The sequence below is a fragment of the Magallana gigas genome, chromosome 6 (assembly GCF_963853765.1).
Source record: "Magallana gigas chromosome 6, xbMagGiga1.1, whole genome shotgun sequence".
In the NCBI taxonomy this organism is placed as follows: Eukaryota; Metazoa; Mollusca; class Bivalvia; order Ostreida; family Ostreidae; genus Magallana; species Magallana gigas.
Window position 1 is genome coordinate 35,766,288 of NC_088858.1, and position 16,606 is coordinate 35,782,893.

Sequence of the window (16,606 nt, forward strand, 5' to 3'; positions counted from 1 at the left end):
CTCTTATTCTCTTCTTGATTTTTTTGTCTCATTAAAATGTTTCATCTGATAAAAAGATCTGCCACTTTGTTCACTGGTTCGTTCATATTTAGCATTTTATGTACGTGTATTTATTCATATATTATTCCGTATATAAACAGTTATAAGATAAAAAAGCAAGTGCAATTTTGAATCTACTGTTAACTCACTTGGGATGATTGAATTTCCCACATGATGTGAGATGAATATACCAACCACAGATGTAATGGTTTTATAGGCTTTTTTTCATCTGTTCAGGGTATAAGGATGTATCATGTATGACATTAGTCCAAAAATATATATTTATTTTACATTGATTTATTATTATTGTCAGAATATGGTAATTTGATATGATTCAAAGGTCTTTCTCTCTTTAGGAATTACTGGTAATTCTTAAGTCAACAGTAAAATATTCATATCTTTGTATAACTGTTACAATCAAATTAAGTTGAAACTGCCATATTAGTTTTGATCACACAAATCAATTAATTATTTTAGGTAGATGAGGTTTCGAAAAATTGTTTATGATCCTGTGGATTTTACATCTCATGATCTGTACGCATTTTTACTTATCAACAACAATTGTGCTGAAATTGATAAATGGGTAGAGGGTAATAGAAAGCAACAAAACAAACAGTAATGTGCCATAATCTATAACCCCTCTCCTGTTAATTCTAAATGCATCGCCATTCGGTAGACATTGATAGACAGTTTAGAGACTCTTCTTCAAATCAAAACATTGTTGATATAGATGCAAGTAGGTGAATGTATTTAGATGTACAGTATATTTATATTTTCACATTTTTAAACAAAGAAATCAAAATATTCAACATCATTTTTTCTACCATTTTCAATTCTTTCATCTCATTATCATAAGACCTAAACACACAATTTGCTTTTATTCTATGATACAAAAATTTAAGTTGTTCATAGATATATTGTTTATATATATTTGTAAGCCTTTTTCTTATACCAGTATTAGGGCTCAAACCAGAGAAAATTACAAAATTTATTTAATCACAGAAGGTACCGTACTTTTTTTTTTAAAAGTGTCCAATATTTCATTTGCCTGCCTCAGACTGGTTGGTAGAATCCGCAGAAATCAACAACACACATGTACATGTTCAGAATTTTATAAACAAAAAGCACATTTTCACAGAAACTGATATTCATTGCCAGGAAGATTTTTGGATGTTTTGAATTTGTTTTTTTTTATATAACATTAACTGTTACGTTTCTACAAGTGAATTTTATATTCATCATTGTTTTGTGTAAATCCCCTGTATGTCTGTTGTCATTCCTTGTAGTATACGAATTAAAATCATTTACATATACATTTATTTCATTTTATTTTCCTATCACAATTCTGCCTGAGTAGAAAATATGGTTTCTAACTGTTCTTATTTAAAGTCTTTCCAAGGTAACCCATTTTTATGCCGCCCTTCGAAGAAGGGAGGGCATATTGCTTTGCTGCTGTCTGTCGGTCGGGCGATCCACCAACAGTTTCCGTTCATTTTCTTCGCAGAGGATGAACATATTTAAATGAAATTTGGTATACAGGTTTATCATGATAATATCTAGGTCAAGTTCGATATTGGGTACGATCGAGCAATTTTCGACAGAGTTATGGCCCTTGGACATAGAAAAATTCCAGTTATTTGCAGTTTCCGCTCATTTTCTTCGCAGAGGATGAACATATTGAAATGAAATTTGGTATACAGGTTTGTCATGATAATATCTAGGTCAAATTCGATATATTGGGTACGATCGAGCATTTATTGTCAGAGTTATGGCCCTTGGACTTAGAAAAATTCCAGTTATTTGCAGTTTACGTTCATTTTCTTTGTGGATGTTTCCAAGGGATAGGGGCATAAGTGTTTCACAAACGTCTCTTGTTATAATTTATAACTAATTTATAACTTTTTGTTGATTTACTTTAGCTTAATAAATACATAAACATTTTTACCTGTTAGTGGAAAAAAATGAGATCAATAAATGGCAAAAATCCTAGGATTTCCTCTTCACACGTTCTCTCTTTATACCCAGACAAAATCATGGGAAACAAATTACATTTCTTACGCGAAATAACTATGGGAAAATCATTTTTTTATCCATTAGTAAATGGGGACTCTTAGCACAATTCTTCAACATTATCATCCGGGTAGCAATCAAGTTGCAATGCAATGAGCATATTGTCGGGAACAAGCGGTCACTCCCATATACTGTACGCTTTAAAAGGACTACAGCTGCGCACGATTTCAGATCAAAACTTTATTTTTCGTGTAATAAATGTACTTGTGCATATTGAATGATTGATCACAATTTGAATGTTAGAAGTCAATTTATAAGAGAGATATATAAGTAAGAATTCATTGTTATATAAACAAAGCTTGAGTCATATATTTGTTAACAAATGATGTGAATTATGGAATAACAATTTCTTTCACAAAATAATTCGTGACAAACAAGGTGAATTTAACTGAGTCAACGTGTCCATAAAAATCGTTATCAACAGAAGAAAGCAACACTTGATTGGAACTTATACCAATAAAACACACGTAAACAATAGTAAGGCTCGAACTTTGTTATCAAAACAAAGAATTTCAATTAAACTATTTATCTTGCTTATAACTCAATGTTTGACTTTCAAGTTTTGAGAAAGCATTAAAAACCCATATTAACCATTCTAAACAGTATACATGGAAATATAAAATATAATAAAATTTCGAATTTAAGAGTCCTTATTTATACTGAACAATGGCCAACTTATTGACTTTTTTTATCTTCTTAAATTCTAGCAATTCATTCTCTATTCCAATTGGCTCCTTCACACTTGGAGAAGAAAATCCGGTGTTGTAGCATAGACACCCCCCTGCATAGATCGACTTTCCCCTTTCCCACCGGAAAAACTGGCCCGGCCGCCCGGGTATGAACTTTCACCCGGAAAGATGAGACTGGTGTAGAATTCCTCCTAGGAAAAATCACCCCGGGTCAAACCTTCCGGGGGAAAAAAAATACTAGTGTAGAATTTCTGTCTAAAATGACAGTGCGCTATTCCCCTTCTCGTTTTTAGCTATATATTCGTGTCGGTTATAGCATTAGAATTACTTTCTTTATATGCGCCCTGAACTTCTGTTCCATTTTTGGGAGTTGATTTTAATCTACTCCCCTATGCAGTTACTCAGACAAACCGAAAGTGAAACAGTGTTTGGAACTCAGCACAAATCATCACCGCTGACAAGATTTAGTTCTTGAAAATAATTGATAAATTCGATGTAATATATGCTAAAGCATTGTTTTTTCAAGGAAACTTATTTATATTATACATGTAAATACCTTGAAAATAGAACAATTTAAATATTTTTTGTAGTCGTATGTATTCCTACGCCAGAGTTCAATATAGTCTCGTTCAACTCGACGCTCGGCTGTCTCCGTAAATCCTTGTCGGAGATTTATGGTGTCAGCCGAGCGTTTGGTTGAACGAGACTAAATTTTCAGTATTGCTTGGATCAATACACTGATACATAGTTTGATTGAATTAATTTTATCTTTAAATATTATTTAACATGATTCATATGGGGGTTTCACGACATTCTTGTCAAAAAGTAAAAAAAAATCATATTATAAAAATGTGCGTAATTCAAATTGGAAACTACATGTACTTGTCATGCAAAATAACATATAATTGATTTTAAAATAAATAAACATCGACAAAATCAACTCCCGTCAGTTCTTCAGTACTTTGCTTTTTTAGCAATTTGTGAAGGATCTTAAATCATCATTTTGTTTGTAAAAAAGAAAGACTTAAAAACATATAAATATGAGTCAGAATAAACCAGACAAATTTTATGCCAATATAAAAACATATGAAAAAATTCTTTCCTTATATTTCAAATTTTATATCATTATAGAATTTCCAAAACTCTTATGTGCATCTAATTTTTTTCAGATAAAATGACATTTAAGAACAATCGTGGCCCCAGTACGATTTTCATGTATTCGTAAACCATCGCACGACATTGCCCTCGTTTATAAATTCGCGGTAAATCGTCAACATTCGTAGGACACTCGCAAAACTTCGTAGTACTTGCAGAGCTGTCACACAGTGATTATCACATGAGCTATCCCAAGTGTCGTACGAGTAACTTGAGTGTACAAATTCAAGTGTTACATTAATGAATAGGAATGTAATAAAGGAATAAGGAATCATTCTTTGAGTATTATGAGGTGATAATTTTGGTCGGGGCATGATCAAATCCAATAAAGCCCGAAGGGCTTTCTGATAGATTTGATCACGCCCCGACCGAAATTATCACCTCATAATATTGAGTGATTGAGTAATGAGAGTGAACTACGAGCTCAAGCGAAAAGAAATAATTGCGTTCATTTTTAGCTCACCTGAGCCAAAGGCTCAAGTGAGCTTTTTTGATCACAATTTGTCCGTTTTCTGTCGTTGTCGTCGTTGTTGTTGTAAACTTTTCACATTTTCATCTTCTTCTCAAGAACCACTGGGCAGATTTCAACAAAATTTGGCACAAAGCACCAATAGGTGAAGGGGATTCCAGTTTGTTCAAATGAAGGGCCACGCCCTTTTTAAAGGGGAGATAATTGAGAATTATTGAAAATTTGTTGGTATTTTTCAAAAAATTTCTTCTCCAAAACTATTCGGCCTGAAAAACTTAAACTTGTGTGGAGCCATCCTCAGGTAGTGTAGATTCAAGTTTGTTAAAATCATGGTCCCCGGGGGTAGGGAGGGGCCACAAGAGGGGGATCAAGTTTTACATAGGAATATATAGAGAAAATCTTTAAAAATCTTCTTCTCAAAAACTATCAGGCCAGAAAAGCTCAAATTAAAATGGGAGCATCCTCAGATAGTGTAGATTCAAGTTTGTTCAAATCATGGTCCCCGGGGGTAGGGTGGGGCCACAAGTGGGGAATCAAGATTTACATAGGAAAATATAGAGAAAATCTTTAAAAATCTTCTTCTCAAAAACTATTTGGCCAGGACAGCTCAAATTTGAGTGGAAGCATCCTCAGATAGTGTAGATTCAAGTTTGTTCAAATCATGGTCCCCGGGGGTAGGGTGGGGCCACAATTGGGGGATAAATTTTTATACAGGAATATATAGAGAAAATCTTTAAAAAAAATCTTTTAAAAAATCTTTGGCTTAGAAAGCTCAAATTGGCGTGTAACCATCCTCAGATAATGTAGATTCAAGTTTGTTCAAATCATGGTCCCTGTGGAGGCACAGGTTAAGCAGATTTATTTTGATGAAACCATGATTCACTAGAGAAAAGTGGGGCCACGAAATGGGGGGGGGGTATAAAAAAAAGAGAAAAATATTCTTACAGGTACAACAACAAAAGGGGCTTGGTATTTACCAAAAAAAAGAGGTGGATAAAAATTGGCAGATTTTCAATTTTTTTAGCAAGATCTACTGTACTTAGTTGTCAAGATATTTTGATACTGTAATGCTTATTTGATCAGAATTAAGGCAATTGTTGCTCAGGTGAGCGATGTGGCCCCAAGGCCTCTTGTTAAACTATCGGTAGTTGTCTGATGATAAAGTCTGCAAAGATTCAAAATGCCACCAAAGATGAAATGTAGTAAGAAAAAACGTTAAGAAACAGAGAAAACAGGCAACAATTAAGTTGAAGAACACGATGAAATAATTCAGTGCCTAGAACAACTTCCACAAGAACAATCTGAACCATTTGGCCTTGCTAAAAAAAAACGATGACAAAATCCTACTTTCAGTGATGACTTGAAGAATGATCAAAGAATAGCCCTATATTTTACAACAAGGGATCAAAAGAATGTAAAGGTACGCAAAAAAGTAACAAGCGTCTTTGGCATGAGAAAGCACAGAAAATTTATGTACCTGGTAACAAATTTGAACGCAATCATGCTTATTGCAAATTGAATATTGAAATTAAGTTAGTTTTGAAATAAGGTACTTCTTAAATTTCATTGTAATGGAAGATTTGCAACTTTGGTATAAAACCATACGATGTTTATTTTCTCTGACTTATTTAAACTCCGAATTGGTAATACCAATCTGATTCAGAACCGTTTGCAACCATGTCACTATGAATATATAATCAGCATCAACAAGCCACATAAGAATAAGGGAGTTAAACTTGAAAACTTCAAGGTAAATGTGTTCTGTTTTAGAAAATCTACTTTGGTTTCCTGTTCATTGTATGCTGTGTGCATTTTAAATGAAACTGTGAATATTATAAAAGAACGACATCAAAGGCCTGCAGGTCTCTTTATATCAAAAGTTTACAATATTTTGCCTTGGAGCTAAGATGTAGACAATCCGATATTTTTCTGACTCTTGCTACCCCCGCCTATTTATGAACAAATGTTTTTAAAAAAAATCAAACTATGAATGGCAGGGGTACCAGTCAGAGGAGTTAAGGATTAAAGTGACGACTGTAAAATGTATCTTAAAAATACAAAAATGACAGGTGAGTCTAAGGACAATGGTCCTCAGGTAACCGTCAAGGCCTGTATGCCTCTTGTTTTAAGTGTGTCGATATGCCTAAAAAGACAATACATATTTGAGAGCAGACAATACTTATCTGGTATCAATCTGAAAACCCTAATTCTACATCTGTCTCGACTTGTACTAGAAAATACATGTAATGATAAGGAGACCTCTAGCCGAGTCACGTTGTCATTAGTTCATTAAGCAAGGGAGTGATGTTGCACGCAATGTTTTCGCTGTTGCTCCTATAATTAAAGCACTGCAATTAAGATGTGTTTTTTTTATCTCTGGTTTTTAACATCAATAATTGTTTAGAATTGAACCACCCTGTAAGTTTGGGCATCAAAGATAATTCAATATAGATTTTCATTGTAGACAATGAAATCTTAAATGCTAATACGTGTTTTAAATGGTAGCTACATAAGAAACAATGGAAACAATCAAGTTCGCATACATTGCCCTTAGTCAAAAAATCTTCAGCTCCATTTTATATACAGAAACCAGAGATGAAAAGGGATGCCTAGATTTTTGATAAATTTATCTCTTTAGGAACGTTTTTACTAGCTTTTGTTTTTTGTGTCGAACATATGGACTTTAACTAAGGTGGAATTGTCATGTATTATTATATTTAAACTGTTTAAAAAAATTATATCGGTTTTTGAGACAATTACTGTGCAAATCGAGCACACCCAGTGGAGTTTTCTCATAATTTTTTGCCATGAGCTCAGCCGACCATAACAATTGATGCTAGGTCATACCCGGTAGAACTGTCCATCGATATGGGGGTGTTTGTGTCGGGGGGGGGGGGGCAGCGTTAATTAAGCTTTTGTGGCATATTTCTATGTAACATACTGACAAGGACAAGGAAAGAGTGTAATAATTCCGGACATGTTTTAGGTTTGACCCGGACGTTTTTTTTTAGTTTCTTTGTTTATCTCACGTAATACAAAGGTATAAATACGACGGTGAATCAGCTCTCGGCTGCTTACTTGAAGATCAGCAGAACAGAGAAGACGGTAGTGAAATTGAATAAAAGGTATTGTGTTTATTAAGGTGGCTCTATACACCACTTTTTGATGACGCAGTACGCAAAAAAGTAAATCTGGAAGCATGCAATTCCGGTAATGGCTGATTTAAACTGAGGCGAATTGTATGGGGACCGCTCTTTTGAAAAGTTTGTTAAATGAATAGATTTAATTTGATAATTGGAAAATTCATTACTTACGGGTAATGTGGTATGTGACACCTTCACGTTGTGTGGTATTGTATATCGAAATAAACAATAAAATCAAGTATTATTTTTTAAATAGTTTCTTTACCATCATTGATATGTTACACCGTAGCACAGTGGGTTCACTACAAACCTGTAGGTCATGAGTTCGATTCCCGTAGAGAACAATAATTTTTTTAATTTTCCAAAATTGTCTAAAACGTATTTTTTTTGGTAGAATACTGTGAAAGAAAATTCTAAACCGTTGAAAATATTTCAATTATAATATACTTCAATGCACACTAATATCGACACCTTAACGGGATGAGAGGGATGCTTTGAATTTCTCTCAGGTTGGGATACATAAATCCTATTAGCCTAGTCAATTTTCACCTCTATTTATTTGACTTAGTTTTGCATTAAAGCGAATATATTCACTAATACAGGGCGAGGCCTATAATGAAATATGTATGTATTTATCATTCCAACATTATATTTAGGAAATTTTCTTCAACTCAGAAATGAAAAGTCCCCGAGGTGTTTGGGCCTCGGGACTTAGGAACGATAACCCTTACCTGAGGAACTTTCATACCAAATAAAATTAAAATATTTTTTGTGTTTATTTGCAATGAATTTCATTCAATTTTTTATGTCACATTTATTAAAATACATTTTCTTATAACATCAAGCAACTTTTTCAGATGATTTGTCAACAGAGTAAGAAAATTTGAAAAATTATGTTTTGGGAAAATACTTTAAAAAAATTGCAATAATAACATTTTTGAATGTTAAGAAGTGTTATATTTTTTGTGTCCGAAGGAAATATCCATCATATGACAAAAAAATTATCTCAATTGTTAATAGCTGTCTTTTTAAAAATATTTTACAAAAACACGAAAAAACATTAAAAATTCTTAAAAAATACCTATAGTATCCATGTCGTCATTTTAATATTTGATAAGTATATGTTTTGTGGTCTTCTATTGAAAATTGGAATAAACTGTGGGTGTATAGAGCCACCTTAATACAGAGCTCGTCCGTTGTAATGGTGTTGGGTATTTTGGCAGACCATAGAGAGGTTGTCCTCTTGGTATTATGCTTCAGTTGTTTTGGCTTTCCACAGAAGGCTTTCTTCAGAGAGGTTAGCCATTGTTATTGTCTTAGTGGCTGATCAGACTGTCGCCCAGGCTGTTGTGCCTACTGCCCGTTCTGAATAAGGCAGGCAACAGTGTGCACAGTGGTTGAAGGGCTACCACATATACTTTCCGTCCTGAATGAGACAGCCTACAGTATATGCGGTGATCTGAGGACGGTCAGTCATTTTAGCTGAGTGGTTGACCTCAGAGGAATTTCACTGTGGATGAGTACTGTCCGACCCGAACAAGGCAGCACAAGTCATCACACAGAGTGTCAATAATATATTTTTATACTCTTGTCGTGTTTGTAAATATACTAGATTCTCTGAAATTAGTTGTTGATTATTAACCTAAGAAAGGTTAGACTAACCAATCATTTTTGACAATCAATAGAAAATCATTATATTATAAGACTTGTTAATGTTCCCTGGTAAAGGCCAGACCAGAGCCCTTCCCCTGGCAGTACAAGTAGCTTGAAACGTTACAAAAGAACCTTGTGTCGTATTGTTGCGGTGGGGAATTTTAATTATGATGATGAAACAGACTGTGAAGTACATAATTATGATGATGACGATGGTCGATGATGTTGTTGATAATAATGATGTTAACGATGAAGATGATGAAGCTGACGATGAAGCAGTGATGTTGATGGCGATGTTTCGATGATGTTGATGATGAATATGATGATGATGATCTGATTGCTTGTGTGGTTAATTGTTTAATTATCTATCTTTTCTTTCGTTCTTCCTATGTAAATAAAATATTTTTGTTTCAATTGAAAAGTTCTTGTTGTTATTAGGAGTGTCTCTGCTCTTCCCAATACAATTGGTTACAGCACAAACGTTGTTTATTACAAAAGGTATCTTCACTTGTGAAGGGTTGCCAAGTTTACGTTTGAAATTTAGTAGTATTGCAAGTGTAAGTGCTGTTCATATTTACCCTTGTTGAGTGACAAACCTTTGGTATATATTTTTGATAAATAGTGAGAAGTTAGTTTCTTTATTTGATGTAAGTTGGTCTTTAAGTCATTCCACGATGTCTACTCTCAAGAGATGCTGGAGCTTTTGGATCTAGGAACTAGGATTTAGGACTTAAGTTACAGCTAGAGAGATCGGGTGCTACGACTCACGATGAGAAAGAAACTTCTCAACCAGTGAAGAGACCGAAACTTCACCCGTTTGAGGGCTTGAAGGATAACATTGATGCATATATTCAACGATTTAAAATATATGCAATATCACAGAAATGGCACAAAGATACATGTGAAGCTCACCTAAGTGACTCAAGGGAAAAGCACTGAGTGTTTTCCCACGTCCGTCACCTAAAACAGCACTTGATATTTGTGAATTGAAAAATGACCGAGGATGTCTTTCGTAAGAAATTTCGTTTTTCAAAACCAGATGGAAGTGAAATTTTTGTGCAATTCTCTACAAGTTTGGACAGTTATCTCGAACGATGGATCCAGTTATCGAAGACTAACAGAACTTTTGAAGATCTGAATGACTTATTCTTGCATGAACAGTTTCTTTTGTGTTGCTCAAAAGATTGGCATTATTCTTCAATGAGAAGATTTGGGCGTCGATTCACGATATGACGCGATATACATACCAATTTGCAGAGGTAAGAACTACGACTTCCTCATCGTTCACACAGAAACCGATTTTCGACGGAAGACAAACAAACGCAATACAAATATACAGTACAACAGAACCAAAGCGGTAACGGTGTGAAGTTACGAGTGTTGAAAATATGGCCATAAGTGGTTTAACTGCAACTACTGATAACTTCCAAACATTAGACAGTTACTGCGACCGAGAAACTAGAAACATACTCACCGTATTGATCATAAGCGTGGTTCATACATTATTTCATGTAATGGAAACTTTGGATAACAAGGACGTGGCAGGGGTCGTCAAGGATCTGCATATGTCGATAAACCTTGAATCTTTCCTGTGTTGGTGATTCGTTTGCTCTATGTGAAACGGGATATGTCAGAAGTAAAAGGAAGTGTAGGTAACAAACTGGTGACTTTGCATAAAGACACACAGTTTAGTGGTGCCTTCATTCGTAAGGAACACGAATTTGAGTAGCAACTAACAGGGACATCTCAATGCTGCAAGTTAGCAGACGGTTGTATAGTCGATGCTGATGTGGCGATTATTCTCGGATATATTCGTGGACAATTGGAAAAGAAACAGCCTTCATAAAAACCTATGAAAGTTCCTGATGTGTCACCTGATGATATAATACGGGAACAACGGAAGAGCGAAACATTGAAAAAGCTATAAAACTTGATAGAAAGTGGACAGTTTAAACATGTCAATGATGGTGGATATTCGAGAATGTGTAAACGAAAACAAATGTCGTTCTGAGTTTTCTAGTCCAAAAGTTTCAAATGGGAAACTTCTTCCGGTAGTTAATTGTTCCAAAGAAATATAGAACAATCGTTATGCGGAGGATCACACATGCGACGTTTATGGCTGGTCATCTAGGGGCATAGAAGACAGATGAAAGAACCGTGTCCGACTTCTATTTGCCAGAATTCAGTCAGACAAAGACGTTTTTGCAAATCATGTGATGTGTGTCAGAGAATTAATATTATTTCGAAAGAATAAGTACCTGCAGTACCTTTTGGACAAATACCTTCAATTTCAGAAGCAGTTTAGCGAGAAGCAGTTGAAATTATGGGCCCTCTCCAACCAGTTAATGACAAAGTTCCAGTCGAGATGCTCACAGATCAAGGGTCACAAAACACTGCGTAAGATATGACAGAAGTTAGCCGTCTTTTGTCTTTAAACGCATTACTACTACCCCGTATCATCCCATGTGCAATAGGCTTGTTCAGAAATTCAATGGTGCATTGAAGCAGATGCTCAAAATGATGTGTTCCGAACGACTAAAAGACTGGTATAAGTACATTAACCCATTGTGCAAAGGGATTGTTGAGAAATTCAATGGTACGTAGAAGCAGATGCTCAAAAGGATGTGTTCTGAAAGACCAAAATACTTGAATAAGTGCATCAACCCAATACTTTTCGCATACCGTGTTGTTCCCCAGGAAAGCTTGAGTTTTGCGCCGATTGATCTTCTTTACGGGCGGACTGCTTGTGGACCGATGGTTATTCTAAAAGATCTTTGGACTAAGGGGATTCCAGCTAAAAATGTCAAGACAACGTATCAGTACGTACTGATCTTGAAAGCACGACTTGAAGAAACCTGCATGATTGCTTGTCAGAATCTGAAAAAGGCGTCGAAACATCAATGCAAATACTAAAACAGAAAAACAAAAAACCGCACACTGAAAGACGATGACAAAGTACTGTTCTGTTACCAACAAAGTTTAACAAACTTCTCATGCAGTGGAAGGGACCCTACAGTGTTATACAGCAGATTGGACAGATGGAGTATAAGATAGATATGGGAGTCAAGATGAAACAATTATTGCAAATCTTAATACGTTGAAAGAGAATCTTAAAACTGTTGTGTTTTGTCACTCAAACACCATAGTGATCCAGATGCAGATGAAGAGCAGGATTCAATTCTGATGCCATCCATTTCTCAGACAGAAAAAGTAGAGGATATAAAGTTGTTCGGAGCGCTCGACAAGAGAACAACTAGGAGCCGCTCTTTCACTCTGTGAATCATTCACGGATGTACTTACAGACATACCAGGAACAACAACATTAATGGAGCATAAGGTTATTGTGACTTTATCTGAACCAATCCGAGCCCTTACTCAGCATCAGTTGTCATTGCTCAAAAGAAGGAATGAACAAACTGATTTTGCATCGACTATAGAGGACTGAACAGTGTTACAGTTTTTGATACTAAACCAATGCCAAGTCCAGAGAGCATATTTCGCAAGATGACAGGAAAGAAATTCGTTTCGTAAGTAAACTTCAGCAAATTTTACTGGCAATTACCGATGGTTGATTAAAGTAAACCATTAACTGCATTTTCTACCCCTCCTGCACGTTACTAATTCAGAACGATGCTATTTGGTCTTGTGAACGCGCCGGCAACATAAAGTTGATGGGGAAACTTCTTCAAGATATTGATTGAATCTGAGAGAAGAAAGAGAATTTAAGCTACAAATGGAAAAAGAACACAGTGATCGCGCTCGAGAGGAACAGCAACATCAACTTGAAATGGAAGACAGAAAAAAACAGTTCGCCGCATCTGAGCATCAAAGAAGAATAAAAGAACTTGAAGCTGACCAACAGTTCCATGCAGAAAAAACTCAGAAATCATCCATGGAATCAACACACGTCCTTGAGACTCACCAAGCAATGAAAGGCCCAAAATTACCTCCTTTTGACGAAGCAAAAGACAATATTGATGCATATATTTTCAGCGGTTCGAAAGATATTCTACTGCGCCGAACTGAATTCGCATCAACTGGGGATCACATCTTAGTGCACTTTGGATGTTTTTGCTAGATTACCACAGTCCAGTGCTCTTGATAATGATGAACTTAAGAACGCACTTTACAAACGATTTGAAATGACAGAGAATAGTTTCTGAAAAAAAAAATTCGAACATCAAATCCTGATGGAAGTGAGACGTTTTCACAGTTCTCTTCTAGACTAGGCAGTTATTTAGAACGCTGGATTGAACTCTCAGAATCTACCAAATCGTATAAAGGACTGAAGGATCGCATTCTAACGGACAATTCTTATTGTGTTGTACTAAAGAACTTTCACTTTTCGTTAAGGAAAAATGTCCATCGAATATCCAGGAAATGGCACAGTTCGCTGATCAATTTGCTGAAGCCAAAACTACTACGTCGTCTTTTCTCACAATGAAGCCATTTGGATTCGAAAGAAAACAACAAATTAATAGACAATACAACGACTGTCAGTTTCAATCCAAAGACAATGTGCTAGCTACATCAACAAATCAAAGAGGATGTTTTCTATGTGGAAGATTTTGACATAAAGCTAATGAATGTGATTCACGTAGACCAGTTAAAATCAAATTGACAGATTAAGTCATGGCGGTCGTGGCACCGAAAAATCCGATAACAATAATATACGATACAGAAATCGTACAGCTAGATAGCAAACTAACAACAGAAATTAAGAAAATTTCCTAGGAAATCAACGTCATGGAAATTATCGACAAGGCCAAGGATCGTCAGTAATCGACAAGCAAAGAGACTTACCACATGTTAGTGAAACTGTGACATTTATCGAGACGAACATGCCAATCGTGAAAGGATGCATCGGTGATAGAATCATCAACGTTCTCAGAGACACTGGTTGCAGTCGTGCTGTGATTAGAAGAAATCTAGTTAGCCGGATCAGATGACAGGACAAAATCAGATATTCTAGCATATTCTAGCATATTCTAGCAGATGGAAGAGTTGTCGAAGCAGATCTAGCTGAAGTTGAAATAGATAATCCTTTCTACACCGGTACAGTGATTGCTTGGTGTTTTGACAATCCGTCATATGACTTGATCCTCGGAAATTTTAATGGTGTAAGAAACCCAGATGATCCTGATACATCAGACACCATACACCAAATGTAACGTGGTTGAGCCAGGCGATCTCCAAATAACACTCAAGACAGTTTCAATTAATGAATTTATTTACAAGAAAATAAATAAACAGAAAATATTTACAAATTCTCGCTCTCTTTCACCGTCACTCGCACACTCACTCTCGTTCAAAACTAATTGCTTAAATCTAAACCCCAAAAATTAAATTCCCTTTTTGATAATTACTAGCTATGAATAATAGACAGCTAAATGATCTTACTAATAATGTTCAGTTTTCAAAAACAGCCATAGGCAAAGTTATTATGTTTCTATAGTATATAATATCTTATAGCTGTCTATATTCATTAAAATACGAATGCATGGTAACAAGTAAACAAAGTTGAAACCAATATGGCTTCCACTTCCAGGAACTCAATTCCGCCCAACACATTTAATTCATTTTACCAAAAAATATCTCCACAGTAGAAAAATACGTTAAAAAGAAGACGAAAAATACAAATACAAAAGGCGTTTAAAGTTATCGATAAAAATAAGAATGGGGTATTTAAACTTTCTCTCCACTGTCTCACCTGAGTGAACAACACAGGTAAGTTTTGTGAATGCTAGCTAAGCTATATATAGAAATAAGTTAAACAACAAAATTTTATTTTATATGCAAAAAAACAAACAAGAATACATATCGAATGCACTGTACATTACTCACCACGGTCTGTTTTCCGTGCCCATGTTTTGAAGCTAGTCAAACAGCTATATGCATAAATCGTGCGCCGCACTTGCAACACGACCGAACACCTGAGAAAATGGCTCAATTCTACTACGTCACGCACGATCACGTGTTTTATAGAATTGTGGGTAATACCCAGCCGGGTTTATAATACAGGGCCGTAAAGCTTACCTGATATAAGTGATTGTTACACAGATACATTCAAAGAAAATCTGATCACGTTAAAGGTTGTGTTTGAACGACTGAGGAGAGGCCAGATAAACTGCTAGACCAATCAAATATTTCATTGGGTTTGAAAAAATTGATTGTTTGGGGCATCTGGTAAACAATCATCGGTTGGAACCAGAAATGGACAAGATTGAATCCGTCAGAAATGGGCCAGTGCTTCAAACAAAGAAACAGGTTCGTGCTTTCTTGAACTTAGCGGATTTTTATTTAAAAAAATATCCCCAATATTTCTGCCATAGCTTAATACTTTCTGACCTGACGAGAAAAGACCAATCTAATAGAGTTGTGTGGACTGAAAGTCAACAAAAACCATTTCATTCCAGTGATATTGTATTTAAGATTGTTGGACAATTTACTAAGGGGGAGTTGTGCGACAATCACTGTGCAAATCGAACACACCCAATAGAGCTTTCCCATAATTCTTTACAATGAGCTCAGCCGACCATAACAAGAGGTGCTAGGTCATACCCGGCAGAGCAGTCCAGTGAGATAAACACATGTATGGGGGCATCGTTAATTAAGATGAAAAGGTACATTTTCATGTTGTGACATATTATTTTTCAAAATAAAGTGTAATCTTTCCCCCCAAAGTTACCAAACAGCAGTGGGTTAGAGGGATTACTTCGATTTTTTCGAGTTAAATATTGTAAAATTTAAATCATTAACCACTGAAAGTATTTTAATTAAAGCCTACTTTAATCTACATTTATACCGAAACATATCTGATTCCAGCTTCAGCCTATGTGGCATATTTTTATGAAACATACTTACAAGGACACGGAAAGAGAACCGTGTATCGTATTATTGCGATAGGGAATTTCGATGATGAAACAGAATCTGAAGCAGACGATGATGATGAAGATGAAATGTTTTGATTATGATTTTGATGAAGATGATGATAAAGCAGACAGTGTTGTTAATGACGATGTTTCGATATGGTGCTGATAATGATGAATATGATAATCTCAATGACGATAATATTGATTATTTTGTTTGTGTGATTTTGTCCTTTTCTAGGTCTGGGACTAATGCCCGAAGAAGAAAATAATAAGTCTTTGTCTTATAGTGAAGTGATTTAGTAGAAGTGTAGTGTGTTTTCAAATTATATACTATAATATTTCATATTTTTTTTCATTATAAACTTTCAAATATATATGTGCGAATGCTTGTGTGATTTAGTGTTTATTGATCTATCTTTTCTGTCTTCTTGTATATTTTTTTTTCACTTTTAAGAGTTTTTGTTGTTCTTTGGAGTGTTTCCGCTCATCCTGATACAGTTTAAGACTTCACATGCT